Below are 18,815 nucleotides of genomic sequence, written 5' to 3'. Positions count from 1 at the left end.
TGATTGAAAAATTTAAAGAATGCATGAAAAAACTCAGTATTCTAAAGGTATTTTTTTCTCAATCCAATCTTAGTCAAAAATTCTTACAGATTTTCTTTGGGTGAAAATTGATCGGCTGTTTTTCAAATGTAGGTGGAAAAACCAAAAACAGCCAAGTTGCTCTTGAAGACGATGAACATGTAGGAGAACTCATTGTGCTGGATATCAAAACATATTACAAAGCCAGAGTAATTTATACAACATGGTAATGGCGTCAAGAGAGATAAATAAATGGAGCAGGATACAAGGAACAGATTTATTCATTTATGATAGTTTTTGAAAAGATGGTCTCTTCAGTAAATGCTGCTAGATCAACTTTATAACCATTTGGAATAACTGAAATTGAATCCCTGCCTCATATTAGACATGAAAATCAATTTGTAACTTACAGATCTCTATGTGAAAGGCAAAACAATTCACTTCCAGAATATGATGTAGGACAATCTCTTCATGTCCTCAAGGCTAGAGAAAGATTTATTAAACAGAATACCAAAGTTCTAACTGTTGATGAAAGATTGATTAATTGAATTACTTTAAAACGAAAAACTTCTGAGTACTCAAGAGCACAAAGGCAAGCCACTGAGTGGGATAAGATATTTGAAACACATACACTGTTGGTAGTATATTTTTTTAAAAAATCTGATTTTAGGGACTGGCCCTGTGGCCGAGTGGTTAAGTTCGCGCGCTCCGCTGCGGGCGGCCCAGTGTTTCGTTGGTTCGGGTCCTGGGCACAGACATGGCACTGCTCGTCGGGCCACGCTGGGGCAGCGTCCCACATGCCGCGGCTGGAGGGACCCACAAGGAAGAACATACGGATATGTACTGGGGGGCTTTGGGGAGAAAAAGGAAAAAAATAAAATCTTAAAAAAAAAAATCCGATTTTATTTCCAAAGTGTTAAAGCTTCAGCAAGAAGTAACCCAAGGCTAAGTCTTGTCTTGTATAAAACTACAGAAATTAAAAACTAAATGGTAGTAGGGGGAGGGGATGAGAAAAAGAGAAGAAGAGAGTATGTGTATACTGTAAAAATTTAGAAATTCAAATTGAAATGGATAGGTTTTAGGTGGGAGCATAAGCAGGCACAAACACTTTAGGAAACAGTATTTTTTGTTAAAGTTAAATGAATGAATACCCTATGGTCAAGCAATTCCACTCCTAGTTACATACTCAGCAGAAATGCTTGCCGTACACACTGCCTATTAGTAGCATTATTCACAATAAACCCAAACTAGAAACATCCCAACTACAGTCAACACTAAGATGGATAAATTGTGATATATTCATGCTACATATGGAAGGGATGTGAAAAGGAATACACTACAGCTACGTGTTACAACGTGAATGAATCCCCTAGACATTCTATCGAATTAAAAAAGCCAGACACAGAAGAATTCATATTGTATGATCCCACTATATAAAGTTCAAAAACAGGCAAAGCAAACTGTAATGATAGAAACGAGGAGAGATGTACCAGCCAGGATCCAATCGGGGAAGCAGAACTGCTCAGACTGCCATGGATTAAGGGATTCATTACAGGGACTGGATCTTCTGTGATTGCGAGGGCTGGTGGGGGAATCAATGGGAGGATGTTGTCCCTGCATTAGGGGGTGGGCCTGAGTGGCTGCAAGTTTGTAGGACCTGCAGCCAGGAGGGAAAGCTGGATGACAAGTGGGGGAGAATAAGGACAGACTGAATCCTGTGCAGACACACTAGAACCATCTAGGACAACCTGGAGCCCATCAGGACAAATCGTTGCCTGTGTCTTTCTCTCACCCTTTGCCACAGAGCTGCACACACACACGACCCAGGGCTAGGAGAGGCTGAAGGAGCAGGTTGGTGGGAGCTGAAGGAGCTGCAGGCCTGGCTGATGTCCCATGCCAACAAGAGGAGCCAAAAGACTGGTGTCAGTGGAACAGCCCCTGGTGCCTTCCAGTGACCTTCATAGCAGAATGGCTGCTGTTTTATTCCTGCCTTCCAAATCCTGAGCAAATTTCTCTTGTGACCAAACCCAAATCTAGAATCCTAGAAAGTGTAGTTCTGGCTTAGCTACCTTAACATAGCACAAGTCACCACGAGTGGCTTGCCTTGGGGAAGAGGGCAAGAGACAGACTGAGAGAAGGCGCTAAGGGGGCATCTGGCATGCTGGCAATGTTCTGTTTCTTTGCCTGGGTGATGGTTACAGGATGCGTACTTTGCGAAAATCCATTTAACAGAACATCTAGGTTTCATACATTTTCCTTAAATTTTAAACCTTCATAGACACACTCCAAAAAAATTTAAAGAAAAAACGAGGAATATAGGTTTTGAAGCAAAAAGGCATGACTCCAATTACTGATCCTGCCAATTTCTGGCTGTATGACTTTGCGAAAATTATGTAATTTCATTTTTAGTAATGTGGGGTTAATAATACTTCCCACCTCACAGGTTTTGTGAAGCATCAAATGAGATAAATCAGCACTATGTCTGGCATATAACAAGCACACAGAAAGGTTTGCTTTCATCATTGTTCTAAACATGTTATGAGATTATATGGTTCTATTTTACGTATGATGATATACATGAGTGTAATGATATATGGTAATGATAATAGTTACTTTTTTGAGCACTTACTAGGTTTCAGACACTGTTATAAGCAAGTTTCATTCATTCACTCACTGACAGCTCATAAGAATCCTTTGAGGTGAATTCTATTATTACCTCCACAACACAGATGAGTAAATTGAGTCAAAAGTGGCTAAACAGCTATCTAAGTTCACACAGCTTGTAAGTGGTGGCACCAAGGATTCCTGCCCAGAGCTCACATTTAGGTAGAAGGTAGGCTGGGGCAGGCGGATATGTTCACGGGGGTAGTGTGCACTAGTCTGGGCTGATTTGGTTGAAACTCAGAGAAACCCAACTCCACCTATTAGCTTAGGCAAAATGAGTAATTTAGGGGAAGATTATTGGAATATTTTACATGACTATGGGAAAGACAAAGACACAGGGAGGCCGAGAGTTCACCAGACTTCAAGGCCCCCAGGCCTCTCGCGCCCGTCTTGTTTCTGCTTGTCTCCACATTGTTGCCTTAATTCTTGCCTACCGCAAATGAGCTTCTCCACATAGCAGGAGGACAAAAATTTGGAGTAAGGACTGATTAGTCCAGACTGGGTTAGCCATCAACCCACACCTATGGCTAGAGGAGGAGACTCTTAGAAATTGACGTGGTCTGTGTACGGAGCCCTTTCCAGAGAAGGAGTTACAGGGTCACTGTCGGGAAAGGCAGTCTCGTGGATGCAGTCTTTTGAGCCCCACACAGCCACGTAACAATGGGCCTTGGGCCTGGAACACTCCCTGACGTTAGGAGATAAAAGAGCGCTCACAGCTTGTGCTGAGCTGGCATGCCCACGTGTGGGAATCTCTCTCTTTCAGACTCAATGTGTACTCCTTTCTTCTGTCTGTGTGTGTGTCCAGTGGCACCTGGCCCACTATTATATCTGTCCCCTGTGGGGAGGACATGAGGTTCCTCATTCTGAGGCAAGGGTATGTGCAGGCCAATTGCTGCTGGGAGGGACCTTCTGGCCATCGGAGACTGACACCCACTGCTGAAGCTGATCTTGCTATGACTTCTCTATGTGAGTAAAATGTTCCACCCAGTGCTTCACTGCATTTGGTTTTCCTTGGCGACTCTGATACCAGGATGCAGTGGGCAGAAGTGTGTCACTTGCTCAACAATCACAAAGACTGGTGTCTGTTGTGAATGATATGGAAAATAAAGCCAAATAGCAAAATGCATGGGTTGCCCTGGTATAAAGCCTACGCCTGCGGGAAGAGTGTCATTCCTTATCTGTGTTCCAGGACTTTCACTGTAACGGTCACATTTCCTGGTAGACGAGGATTTGAGGATGAACCAGATCAGGGGTGAGAGACAGACTGTAGCTGTATTACTTTGCTGAGTCACATTCTAATGCAGGATATCTAATAAGCGAAGGAAAAGAATAAGTACCGAGAAGTCAACAATTATTCTGGAAAATAGGTTTCGAAAACAAGCCCATAAACGGCAGGAGGCCGTCTCTCTTTCCAGTTATACATCCTACACAGCGTCTCTGAAAACCAAGGCAGGTAGGGTAACCTATAACCGTTCCAGACACTTTGGCAAACGATTTTGCAAAAACATGTAGGGAACTTAAGAAAATTAACCTTTAGATTGAAGGCTCTTTTTGTGCTAAAATATTAATTTCTTGAAACTTTAAGTTTCAATGGGAAAAGAATGTAGTTTGGGTTCTGGGTCAAGTTGGGAGTATCGGGTGAAGGAAGAAAGAATGATGTCACAGTGAAGCACACTTAATTCAGGGAAAAAAGTGCCTCATTTCCCAGAACATTTGCTAGGGAAAGGTGGAAAGGAAAGGGGGAGCTACCCACACAAATTCTGCTGGCTTACACTTGGTATTCTATTACCATGCCTAAAAGATGATTTATAACAATAATATTTAGCATCAGAAATGTATTTGTAACCAACTTTTGGTGATTTAAGGCAAAAAGAAAGAGACATATAATTTAGAAATTATTCTTACTTGGCCTTCACAGCTGGTCTGTAAATTAACACAAATGTTAGCATACCATGTATGCTATTCTGCATTTTTTAAGTTAGCATTTATCCGGGTGATCTATCTGTAACAGTACATAGAAGCTACCGTGTTCTTTGTGAGGGGTGAAGAGATTTTCCAGAGTATTTAATGTAAGGGTTATCATAATCAAACACAGACCTATTAGGGGACATTTTGTTTCTGTGCAATATTTTGCTATAACAAATAATACTGAATGAATATCCCTGTACACATTCTATTTTGTCCACATGTACTTTGCAGTGTTGTAGAAATAAAATTGCTTTATCAAAATGTATGTGCATTTTTAGTTTTAGTAGGTGCTGCAAATTACTCTTCATGGAGTTTTTAACAGTTAACATTTACTCCAGTACTGTGTACTCAGACCCTGTTAATAAAGTGTGTTATGAGATTTGTTTATCATTGTTACTGCTAGGTAAAAAATGGTATCTTAGAGTACTTTTTCGTTTCTCTGCTTTTGAGTGAGGTTGAACATATTTTCATGTGTTTAAGAGACATTTGAATTTTATTCTGTGAACTATTTATACATAACGTTTGTTGATTTTTCTGATGGGTAGTTCTTTTTTTATTGATTTTCAGGGGCTCTTTATATATAAAGGAAATTAACCTTATGCAATTAAATGAGTTGCAATCTTAAAAAATATAGTTCACGGTTTGTGTTTTGATTTTTCTTATGGTATTGTTACCACACAGATTTTTAAAATTTTATGTGGTTGGATTTATCAATATATTCTTTTATGGTTTCCTCACTTAGAGAATATATAAAGTTCCTCCATTGTTTATATTAGTTTTTTATGGTTTCATTTTTTTTACATTTAAATCTTTGATCCATCTGGAATTAATTTTATTGTACTATGTGAGGTTAGTATCCAACTTAATTAATTTCCAGTTATAATACAGTTATCGCCATAATGAGTATTGAATAAGCAGTTGTTTCCCCACTGATTCAAAATGGCATTTGTAATAGACTAACTAACCTCTTTTGTCATTATAGTCTACTATTAGACTTTCCATAATATTTATGCCATATTTGATATTATATTTCATTTCTCTGTCTATACACGAATAAGAATCCTGCTATGGTCAGAATAATGCCCCCTCCCATAGATGTCCGCATCCTAATCCTGGGTACCTATAAACATGTTACCTTACATCACCAGAGGGATTTTGAAACCATGATAAAGGTAAAAACTTTGAGATGGGAAACTTTTCTTAGATTATCCAGGTGGGGAAAATCTAATCACTTTGGGTCCCTAAAAAGCAGAAAAACATTTTTGTCTTTGTTCAGTGTGAGAAGTAGTTATGACTACAGAAAAATGGTCAGACAAATGCAGCATTACTGGCTTTGAAGATAAAGTCAGGGGTCCGCTTTTCCATTTCTAGCCCCAACAACCATGAATTCATGGCCAGTTAGGCATATTCCACTCTCCCATCCACTCCCCATATTGTTTTGAAGCAAATTTCAGATATCATAGTTCATTCATAAATATTTCAATATGTATTCCTAAATATCAGGACTTAAAAAAAACCCTTAAAGACATTATCACAACTAAAAAATTAATTTCTTAATATTATCAAACACTCAGTATTTAAAGGTTTGGTTATCTAATAAAAGCCATGTATATTTTCCCATTTCTATAATTTTGTCACTTCAGAAATGTTATATAAATAAAATTATACAGTGTGTAGCCTTTTGGGATCAGGTTTTTTCACTCAGCATAACTCCCTTGAGATTCATCCAAGTTGTTGCATGTATCAATAGTTTGCTCCCCTTTTTTGCCGAGTAGTAGTCCACGGTATAGATGCATGACAGTTTGCTGAATGATTCACCCGTTGAAATATCATCTGGGTTGTTTTCAGTTTTTGGCTATTACAAATAAAGCTCCTATGAACATCTGTGGAGGTTTTTGTGTGAACTGTTTTCACTTTTCTGGGATAAATGCCCAAGACTGCAATTGGAGGGTCCTACGGTAACTGCACGTGTAGTTATATTCACTCTTTACCTTTTGGTTGGTGTATTTACACCATTTACGTTTAAGGTAATTATTCATATGCCAAGACTTAAGTCTGCCATTTGTTACCTGTTTTCTGTTTGTTCCCTTGTTTCTTGTTCCTCTGTTCTCTTTTTTTGCCTTTCTATCGGTTACTTACACAATTTTTTAGGATTCCATTTTGATTTATTTATAATGTTTTTAGGATATCTCTTTGTTTCATGTTCTTAGTGGTTGCTCTGGGTATTACAGTATACATATGTGGCTTGTCACATTCTAGTGTCAGTATTTTACTATTTCTGGTGAAGTGTGGAAATCTTATGTTCATTTGGGTTCCTTTACCTTGTCCACTTTTAACTATCTTAAATATCATATGGTACTATAATTTCTGTTTCAATCATCAAATGTGATTTATAAAACTCACGAGGAGAAGGATAGTCTGCATGTATCCATATTTCTGTTCAGATTTCTATTGCTCTTTCTTCTTTTATGATACTCCAAGTTTCCTTCTTTCATCATTTCCTTTCTGTTTGAAGAACGTCCTTTAGCCGTTCTTCAAGGGTGGGTCTGCTAAGGACAGATTCTATTGGTTCGTCTTCATGTGGGAATGTCTTTATTTCTGCCTCATGCTTGAAGAAATGAAATATAGAATTCATGATTGGCAGTTCTTTCCTTTCAGCACTTGAAAAATGTGTCACTTCCTTTTCGCTTCTTTGGTTTCAGGTGAGAAATTCACTGTTATGCAAATGTTTTTTTCCCTCTATAGGTAAGATGTTGTTTCTCTGGCTGCTTTCATGAGTTTTTTCCTTGTCTTTAGTTTCCAGACATTTAATTATGGTGTGGTTTGGTATGATTTTTTTTGGGTTTATCCTATTTGTAGTTTGCTTGTTTTCTTGAATCTGTAGGTATATGACTTTCACCAGATTTGTGAATTTTTCAGCCATTATTTCTTTGAATACCCTTTGAGCACACTCTCTTTCTGCTTTCTTTCTGGGACCTCAATGATAGGAACGCTGAGTCTATTGTTGTGTTCCTACAAGTTCTGGAGTCGTTCATTTTTTTCAGTCTATTTTCTCTCTTTTGTTCAGATCGGTACATTCTGTTGATCTGTCCTCAAGTTCACCAGCTTTATGCTCTGTCATCTCTACTCTACTATTGAGCTCATCCAGTAAGTTTTTAATTTCAGTTATGTATTTTTTTCAGTTCTATAATTCCCATTTGATTCTTTATTATAATAGAAAATTTCTTTGTTGAGATTTTCTATTCTTTTATTTGTTTCAAGAGAATTTGTAATTATGTTTAGAAGCATTTTTATGATGGATGCTTTCAAATCCTTGTCAGATCATTCTAACATCTTATTCAACTTAGTGTTAGCATAGTTTTCTTTTCTCATTCGACTTGTGTTTCTCCTGGTTCTTGGTGTGACTGGTGATTTTTTATTGCATCCTGGACATTTTGGCTATTATATCAAGAAACTCTGGGTCCTACTTAAATCTTTAATTTGGAGAGTCACCCTCTTTAGGTTTAGCAAGCAGGTCCTGGCCTACTTTGTGGGCTGTGGTTCCAATGACAATGTAATTTCCAGAGCTTTGTGGTACTATTTTGGTTTTCTTGGTTGATCTGTTGTTACTGGGGCTACCACTGGTCCCTGCAGGTGTTGCCTAAAGAGGCAGAAGGTGCTTCCACAGGCTGAGTGCTGGGCACCTCAAGGCGGGGAAGGGAGTCTCTGGCCCATGAAAATGAATAGGTTTCCCACTGAGCATTGTTGTGGTAGGACGTCCTTGCTGGCTGCCCATCTGCCCAATGCCCCTTTGTAGGAGAAGGGAGTCTCAGGCATGGTATGGAAGGATTGAACTGCCTTGATTGCTTATTGTCAGCAGGGCTCCTGCTGGACCCCTTGCTCGAGCTGTTAGCCTTGCTTGCTGTAGTTGTAGGACTCCTATTCCATCTGGGGGAGGAATGAACCTACCTGGACTACCTTCTATTTTAGTTTGTGAGTCAGGAAATGCAGGATTTGCGTCGCCTTCTTTTGTTGGGTGGAAGAGGGATTGGTTGTAAGATGCTCTGCCTGGATGTTGTTCTTCCAGTCCTGGGGTCCTTAACCAGTCCGTCTTCCTCTTTTCACCCCAACAGAGTTCTTCTGGACACACAGTAGAGGTGCAGTTTCTAGCTCCCTTTTTGGTGGGTGAGGCCATGTGTCTAGTTCTAGCCAGTGAGTTGTGAATGGGCTTGCCAGTGAAAACTCTCCAGAGCTCTCTTCCCCTGTGGGGAAGTTCAAGATGGGCTTCTCCATCAGCCTGGATCTGTGAATAACAGCAATCAGCAGATCATCCCAACCCCCTCCCTGACCCATAGGTACTAAGAGCGATCAAAGAATAACCTGTATTGTTTTAAGCTACTGATGTTTTGGGGTTGTTAGTAACTTCAGTTAGTCTATCCTGTCTGGTATAACATTAAAAATAACATTTTCAAGAGGGGAATATAGTTGATGCATATCTTTAAAAGCCTCACACATTTGAAAATATCTTTCCCAACTGAAGGACAAGTCCGCTGAGGAAGAAAATGTTTGGAGGTCACTCTTTTCCCTTTAAAATTTTGTATATGTTTTTCTACTCTCTTCTGATATTTACTGTTGCATAGAAGAAATATGAGGCTACCCTTGGTAAACATTTGTCTTTTCCCTGAATTCTGATAGCAATGCTTCTTCAATGCACTACTTTTTTTTAAAAGCCAGAATGCCTAGGTTTAGGCTTCCTAAGTTTTCTTTGCCTGGAATATGATGAATCTTTACAACATGCATGCACAGGTCTTTCTGTAAGTCACAAAATTGTTTTTGTGGTAACTCTTTGATTATTACTCTATTCGCTTATTCATCCACTTCTTTAGTAAATATGTATTCAGCACCTACTATGCGGCAAGAACTGTGCTGGGTGCTGAGGATGCAGCAGTGAACATGTCATAGGATTTTTTAACTTTTTTAACAGCTTCATTGAGGTGTAACTTATATACCATAAAACTCACCCGTTTTAAATGTACAACTCATTGATTTTCAGTAAATTCAAAGAGTTCTGCAACCATTACCACAATCCAGTGGTAGAACATTTGCATCACCCCAGAAATACCCCTTGTGCCCACTGGCAGTCACTCCCCATTCCCGCCCATCCCTAACCCCAGGCAGCCATGATTCTAATTTCTGTCTCTATAGATTTACCTTTTCTGAATACTTTATATAAGTAGAATCATAAATATGTGATCTTCTGCACTTGGTTTCTTTTACTTAGCACAATGTTTCCAATATTCATCCCTTTTGTAGCATGTTGGTATTTCATTCCTTTTAATGGTCAAGTAATCTTCCATTCTATGGATATACCACATAAAATGTGTGGATTTTCCTGTTTTCAATCAACCTCCTTATGTCATGTGATAGTCGCATTTTTAAAATTTGATCTATAGCTTAGAAGTCAACTTTTCAGAGGGTGACTGGTCCAATTTCAGTTTCTAGCTGGCATTCTCCTATGACAATTTTGCTTTATTTAGGTGGCGTCTTTTCCCACTTCAATTATTTGTTTCCTTAGTACTCAGAACTGATGGGATAACTAAAACCAGAGTTCCCACATAGTAAAAGCTAAGAAATTTTTCCTATCTTTGCCTCTGGTTGGAAGCACAAAAATGCCAACACTAATCTTCCACCTCTTTATTGCACAATTTTTTCCCTAAAAGTTGTTTTCTCTGAATGGATGTAAGAAGATGGGCAGGAGAGAGAGACGTAGAATATTCTCAGAAATCTGGGTCTATGTGGTAAAGAAATCGTTGTAGAATTTTACAAATTCTTGGTGAATCTGAGGTCTGAATCATGGAGCAGGAAGTGGAAGAAGTATGACCTGTATTTTTACTTTTTCTTTTTCAGTTAGGCTTTGTTTCATGAAATGTCCGGGGTTGCCTTCATTTAACAAATGATGATTCCCAGGTCAACATTCTCTTGTTCCTTTGTGTTGTTTTCATGTAGGAATCCCAAACCTTTTTACCACCAGGGAACTTAGGTATTTTTTCTTTTTTGGCTTCCATATTTTGAAATATTTTTCTCCTATCAAACCATAGTTTCAAGGAATAATTAATTTCCTCCAATAATTGATTCATTAAAATCGTGTATGATGTCAACCAGAGCTTCCGATAAGCATGAGATAACCAGGATTATTCAAGGAATTGATAAAATTGAAAACTAAACAAGGCAGACTGCTTGCCCATTTCAACCTTTGTAGGAAATGAAAAATTTCCATTGGACTTTTTGAAACATCGATACCCTGTCAGAACACCGCATTTTTACCCCTATGAAGGCCTAGCAGTCTGGGCACCTCATGGTTGGGAAGTGCTGCATCTTCAAGGATCTGAAGTGGTGGAAATTGGGCAGAGGCTGGATTGGTCAGCCTGGGGAGACAGCAAGCTCTCACTGTGCTGGTGTATGTTTAAGAGACTAGTGTCCTCACTTAAGCTTTAAGCTAGGTTAATATAACACAGGGTATATTGGTCTGACAGATTAATGCAGATTATCAGCTAACCGTGGAGAGTAACAGCATGACTTTGTTTTTAGCTCAGCATTTATCTTTTAAAAGTACACATATATATATATTCTTAAATATATACGTATATATGAGTGTGTACACATATGCACACACACACACACACTCACACAGAGTCTCTGAATTAGTTTCAATAAAGCCTGCATCAGTGTAGAGGTACTCATGGAGTGCCTTCAATAAAAAAGTCACTGTGTGTTATGCGATAACATTGAACAGACTCCAGACAGCCTCTTATCTTAGATATACAACAACGTAGCATAACTCAAGCCTAAAGGAGAGGTTAAAGCATTAGGTAACAGTAGCAACAGTAGCATGTTAGTGGAGTAATAACTCTCCTGGAGGATAACCCAGGATGGGTTTTATTGAATTCAGTTTATTTAGCTGGGATAAACCCAGATAGGCATCTCATTTACAAGAAGGTGCTAGCAAGAGGGCAGGTTATTACAAGCACATTTAGAGGATAAGCGATAGAAAATTGAATAAAATCAGAGATCAGGAAGGGAGCAGAAGTAGTTCTTGGTTCACCTTCTTGCCTTGGACAGTCTATATTTACCCCAACTTTTCTTAGTAACAATTGCCTTCTCAGACATCTGTAGGGGTGAATGGTCCTGTGAGCTCTCTTGGGCACCTGCTAGGTTACCCTTATTGGCAAGCCTGCCTTATGGCTAATTGAAGTCCCTCTTTTTGCAATTGAAGTGCATTTTCTTTGTTTATCTGCTCTTAGATAATTAGAATAATTACTCAACATTTCTTCATAATAAGAACAGTTGTCATCTCTTAGCTTCCACAGCCCCCCATACCAGTTAACCAACTGTAACTCCTTGAATTGATGCTATTTTTCTACCTCTTTAATCATTATTTTTCTGCTTTCAAGGGTTATTGCCTGCCTTCCTTCCTTCCTTCTTTCCTTCCTTCCCTCTCTCCTTCCCTCACTTCTTCCTTTCTTCCATCCCTCCTTCCTTCCTTTATTTGCTCTTTAAACTTAGATTTGACAGTCGTTTACTTGGTTATGTCTCTATGTGAGCCTTCATCCTAGGTACTGCTGCTGACACAGGTGAATGCATGGACTCTGCCCCTTGGAGTAACTCCTGACTCTTACAGTCTTAACCAAGCTTTGTCCAAGAGATCAGACCAACCACATGGCTAATAGAAACTCTTGGTTAACCATTTTAGTTGGTGGCTTTGGTTCCAGAGGCATCCTTTATGACATAGAGGAGTCATGTCTCAGCTGAGCTGTCTTTGCAGTAAAATGCCAGGCACTGAGGACTGTATTTTATTCATTGATAAACATTGATCAATTGAAGTTGTGTCCCCCCATGCAGGCATCTGTTGACAATGTCCTGTTCTCATGATTTGCGGAAGTGGCCTCCGCCATCAGTCCATCACTACCAGCCCCAACACCTCACAGCTGCCTTCTCTAGCAGACCTCATGACTTAGAGCGCTTCTCAGTGCTTACCATTGCCGTCTGCTCCTACACGTGGTTTCCGACGTGAGTGTGTGTGTGTGAGACTGGTGGTGGTAGAACGAAAAAAATCTTTATAAAAATGGAAGGATAATATTGTGATACATTAACAGAGAAGTTTTTGTTTCTAGTATTTCATTTTTACCTAGACTTCTCTTCCTTCCCTCAAGGACTTAGGTTCTCTCTAAAAATGCTCTCTTTTTAATAGGCCTTTATTTGGAAGCTGGTTTTCTAGAGAAAATGTATCTACTGGATAATATCTAACTACTTTGGATACTTCGTTTTTCTCTTGTCCCATTTAAGCTCTGTTTCCTTTCCTAAAGATCATGTCTTCAAATCAGGAAATATTCATTAACTGTCTACTCTGTGAAAGGTACTGTGCATGAATCTGAGGATGGTAGAAAAAGAAGTGCTCTCTTCAAGATCTGCCAGTTTAGGGGAGAGATAGATACATACACAAATAACTCCGACGTGGAGTGGGCCATGTGAAGTACTTTAGTCAAGAAAAAAAAGTGTTGTTATTAGTCGATTAGGTACAGACCTAGCCACGGGAGTTTAAGGGGGCAGTCACATATTTTCATTTTTTTAAATCTTCTTCCCTTAAAATCTTATAAAATTAAATTGGTTGCTGCTTCCACCAAATCATCCATTCACTTCATTTAAGAGGCAATTTTACTGTAGTATAATTTAAAATACTATAAGATTCACCCATTCAAAGTATACAATTCAATGATTTTTAGTGAATTTACCAAATTGTGAACCATCACCATCATCTAATTTTAGAACATTCTCATCACCCCACTAAGATCCTTCATTCCCATTTACAGTTAATCCCCAGCCTCAGGCCAACACGATTTTACTTTCTGTCTTTATAGGTTTACCTTCGCAGGACATTTCATTTAAATGGAATCGTAGACTATGTGGGTGTTTGGTGCCAGCTTCTCTGGCTTGGCACGATGTTTCTGAGGTCCATCCACACTGTGGCGTGCGTGAGTATTACGTTCCTCTTTAGGCTGCTGAAGAGCGTCCAGCCGTGTGGGTGTACCAGATCTCACGCATCTAGTCACCACTCACCCATTCGCCTTTTTTTTTTTTTTTAAAGATTTTATTTTTTTCCTTTTTCTCCCCAAAGCCCCCCGGTACATAGTTGTATATTCTTCTTTGTGGGTCCTTCTAGTTGTGGTATGTGCGACGCTGCCTCAGCGTGGCTTGATGAGCAGTGCCATGTCCGCGCCCAGGATTCGAACCAACGAAACACTGGGCCGCCTGCAGCGGAGCGCGCGAACTTAACCACTCGGCCACGGGGCCAGCCCCTCACCCATTCGCTTTTTAATCCTCTGTTACTTTTCTTTCTTCCTCCCTCCTCTCTCTCTTTCCCAATAAAGAGTGCTGTAGAAGATTATCTTGTCTCAAACATATTCCAGAATCTTGTCTCTGTCCATGCCCAATCCTTATTTTTCTAGGAAAATCTGTTAAAGTCTTTAAACACTGTTAGCACTTCAGATTGTCTCTGTGTAGATGGGGAGCAGGTATGGGGGGTGGGTAGAAAGTTCTCACCCACTTTTCATTTCTGACTTGAAGGTTAAAAGAAGAATCTGATTCTAATAATATATTTACCTTTTAAATAGAAGAATACACTCTGACTTTTGGGGAAAGGACATAAATTAACCTTTGGAAGTCATCAGAACTTATTACCCACACGAATGCTTCTGCTGAGTGGGTTACCTTTCAGTGCCCGCTGTGCCCGCTAGCAGCCATGTTGGAGCTTGGTGGTATGTGGTATGCACTCAAGACTGTAAGGTGTTAGAGACATTTCCTTCTTTCAGTGTAAGGAGGGTGACCCGTCGTCTCTGAAGGGTAAATACACACGCGCTTGAAAGAGTCATGGAGCCGTGTTTACAGTGGGTCCCTTTTGTCTGCAGTGCACATACTTCACATTTTCTTAAGGGTAATGGGCTACCTGCCAATGACATTTCACAGCTCTCGAGCTGCACGGTTCCTTCAGGAATATAATTCCTCATCTGCTTTGCCCTTTCCTTTGAGTTTTATGTTTCATCCCTGCTCTGTGCAATGCACCAATCAACACAGATTCAGGCAACTCCTCATTTCTCCTTCCTTTGATGACCTTGAAGCTCTTCATCTGGCCAGTCGATCACACCCAGAGGAATGTGGTGGGGTGTGCCTCTGCAGTGGGGCTGGGAAGCCCAGCTTGCTGCATGTTGGTTTATAATTTTCTCCCTCCTCCTCTTTGTGACATCCCTTCTGCTGTTCCTTTCCCACCTTAAAAACAAAAAACAAACAAGAGCACAAGGATTTGAATAACTTGAAATGAACTAAATTGGTCATTGTTATTACAGGAAAACTTTACACAGAGTACAGGCAATAATCTGCTTATGTGCATTACATTTTCTTACGCAATCACTTCTCTTTCATCACTCCTCTCCTCGGCTGGGCAAACAGTGGAGCTCCACCTCCTCATTCCCACTCTATTGTGCACTCATGAAAGGAAGCCGACAGAGCTTCCTTCTGTTTTGTTTTTGTTTTTATTTTGTTTGTTGCCTTCCATCTGGTCTCAGAATGGGGTAGCTGGCTAGAGGGCACCTTTGCTGGTCGCTGCTGTAGAGGGAGCCCTCGTGTTTTATATGTGGAGCTTGTGGCTTTCTCACAGTGTTTCACTGAGAGTGGATTCTGTAAAAGGCAAGTGAGCTTTCCTCTGAGGCATCAAAATCATCATGGAGACCCTGTCAAAATTTCGGGAGATTTGATGACAGATTGGCAGGCATCCCTTTATTGAAAATGTATTAGATGAAAAACCAGCTGCTGAAACCCTGTAGCCAAAGTTCCCTAAGCACTCGGTCGAGCCTCCTCACAGGCACCCTGGAGATATTAAACAAGCTGCATATCCTCTATGTGCATCATTTCTCTTATTTTCAGGGATAATTACAACTTTCTGTATTTTCCTACACCTTCTATTTCCTACACCATCTATACCACCAAAAATCCCCAAGTCAAAGCTTTATTAAGAATGCAACCATGCTGGGGCCAGCCCAGTGGTGTAGCAGTTAAGTTCACATGCTCCACTTTGGTGGCCCAGGGTTTGCTGGCTCAGATCCTGGGTGTGGACCTACACACCGCTTGTAAAGCCATGCTGTGGCAGGCATTCCACATATAAAATAGAGGAAGACGGGCACAAATGTTAGTTCGGGGCCAGTCTTCCTCAGCAAAAACAGGAGGATTGGTGGCAGATATTAGCTCAGGGCTAATCTTCCTCAAAAAAAAGAAAAATACATAAGTAAAAGAATGAGACTATGTTATTAAAAGTGAGTTGGGAAAAAATATTTACAAATACAAATACAAATAAACAATTTGCCTGGATATTTTGAATTTGCAAAATGACTGTGACGCTTTGCAGTGAAAGCCTTTCTTACGCAAACTTCAAGTTGCAGATGAACTCCAAATGGGATCCGTGGTTCATGATGGAAATAAAGAATCGGAGCATTTTCCAGCACTCTAATGGACATTTTAACATTTCTCATCTGTTCTTAATTTGACATAGACACAATCTCTTCTGGGCCAGGACTCGTTACTTTTAGTATTATTTTTAGTTGTTGGTAAAATCTTCTCAGTGCTTTGGCTCCCAACTAGAACTAAGTAACATTTAGCAAAAGCTAAAGAGTCAGCTGAATAATGAAGAAATCAGGCCAATTTAGTTCAACCATTTTGATGTCCCTGCTGCAGGCGAGGCGCTTTAGTTGAGTATTGTAGAGGATAGAAGGAGGAGGAAGGAACAGATGCTTATCTCAGGGAGCTAGGAGGCTACTTAGGAATCTACAATAGCAAAGCATTTCAATCCAAGGCATGAAGAAGGTACAAATAACGCGTGTGGGTTCAGTTTGTGGTAACCTAGGAAACATCAAAGCAAAGGAGGAGTATCAAAAAAAATGCACTTAGAAATGAACATTTCTATAAGATCAATGACCAGTCCTCTTTCTATATCAGTCTGGAGGCAGCAAGCTTTCATCTTCTGTGACTCACCCACAGTGGGTGCTTGGGTTACTTTATTAGGATGAGCAACAGTTTATGAGAACAAGACAGAAAGACTGTGATTTACTTCACTGTTCTCCCAAATGTCAGTGCGAAATCCATGTGGAGGTTTGACTGTCAAAAAAATGCTATACACATTTTTCCAGTTTTAGTTTGAGTTCACCTACAAGACTGTTTGAATTAAATGCTTTGATGAAAGGGCCATAGATCTTAAGAAATAAAAGGACTATAAGCAAAATGATCCAATTCCTTGTTTTCAAATAGGAAAGTTGCTTTTCTTCCCTATGTGACGAGCACTATCCAGAGGTTATTTGCGTCATGTAAAGCTGCAAGCACAGGAAGGCTAGATACTTGGTCTTTTGCCTCCCAGGAGAGACCCATGTCGACTCTTAATAATTTACAAATATGCAAGTTGGTTGTCTAGACTTCCAGGCACACTCTATCACAGGGATGATGTTACACATGGCGGCTTAGGCAATGCCAAAATAGTCTACCTATGGAGCATGTAGTCAAACCCATTTTCTCTCCAGATAGGATCACTAAAATTGGGGTTTGAATGCACACTTAAAAAAAGTCAAATAAAAAAACTTCCCAGCTGGCCTGGTGGCGCAGTGGTTAAGTTCGCACGTTCCGCTTCGACGGCCTGGGGTTCACCGGTTTGGATTCTGGGTGTGGACATGGCACCGTTTGGCAAGCCATGCTGTGGTAGGCATCCCACGTATAAAGTGGAAGAAGATGGGCACGGATGTTAGCTCAGGGCCAGTCTTCTTCAGCAAAAAGAGGAGGATTGGCAGCAGTTAAATCAGGGCTAATCTTCCTCAAGAAAACAGGTACTCTCCAATACTTGTGTGCACGTGCTGTAGAAGGATGATGGTAGAGAGCATTTTTCTGAACCTGTAGCACGCAGTGGGAAAGTTTCTCTTTTATGGGACGGGTGGTCCAAAGTCTTTCCCTCATTGTTTTCAGACTATCTACTTTTTTATTTTCTCAAAAGAACATCAGTGCTGGCAGATTTTCAGCCACAAAACCATTAGAAGTGGGGCTAATCCTATTTGGATTATGATGTGGAATCAATCAAAATATATAATGTTTATGAAGATGTTTGAACACTGGGAATGTTATAGAGGTGTAAGGTATTAAGACTGCACCAACTGCTGGTTCCCTTCTCTATTTATTTCAGGGTTGCTTTGTTTAATATCTCAAAGTCACGGTCCTTTCAGTTGAAGCACAAGGCACACTTCAGCCCTTAGAGATGAAATACTAAGCCTTGCAGTGGAGCAGCGTCTCCAGCCTCCCTCCTTCCTCTCGCTGTGCGGGTTCTCTTCCGGCAATGGATCCAGTGGTGACCCGTGGGAATTCAGCTCTTGTGCTTGTGTTTTGTGTTTGACCTGGCAGCCTTGGTCCCTGACTGGCTTCCTTCTTTTGAGATGAGCCTCTTCTATTCCTTTATGACTGAGTGACAAAAATTAGACAAAAATGACAAAATGAAGAGCCCAGAAAACTTGCTATGGTTCCTGAATCAGCTTTAAGAAAAAAAAAAATCCAAACCCCCTTCCAATCGCCCAGAGTTCTGAACATAATTGGTTGGTTCCCAGAAGTACAATAAAAGGAAATGAGAAGTATTTTAGTCCCTGGTTGTTTATGAATCAACCCGATTTTCTTTTTCAGACTCTGAAGGCCACGGAATCAAATTATCTGGAGCTACAGAAGGGAGATTCCCCTTTCCATCAGTCCTCCTGCCCACTCTTCCTTCTCAGTTCTGTTAGAAGTGGGGTTTTGTTAGATTTAAGTAGAACGTTACTCAGAATTTCCAGTGGTTCCCAATCAAAGCAGGTCACATTGAAAGCTGCCTTGGAAATTACTGGAAGGGAAGCAAAAGTGATAAGGACAGCAGGTCTCTGCATGCCTTTGTGTACAGCAGTGTTGCTTCTCAGTCGGGCACAGGCTCAGGGATTCTGCTGGTCTTAGGTGGGAAGCCAGGGAAGAACAGTCCACACTCATCTCTCCAAGGAAGCCGGGGTAGTCGTGTCTGGAATAAAGCTGGTGAGGCATGGAACTGTGGGGCATGGAACTGGATTTATGTAGGAAATGGATAATTAAGT

The sequence above is a fragment of the Equus quagga genome, chromosome 9, assembly GCF_021613505.1.
Source record: "Equus quagga isolate Etosha38 chromosome 9, UCLA_HA_Equagga_1.0, whole genome shotgun sequence".
Lineage (NCBI taxonomy): Eukaryota > Metazoa > Chordata > Mammalia > Perissodactyla > Equidae > Equus > Equus quagga.
This window is presented reverse-complemented; position numbering follows the sequence as displayed.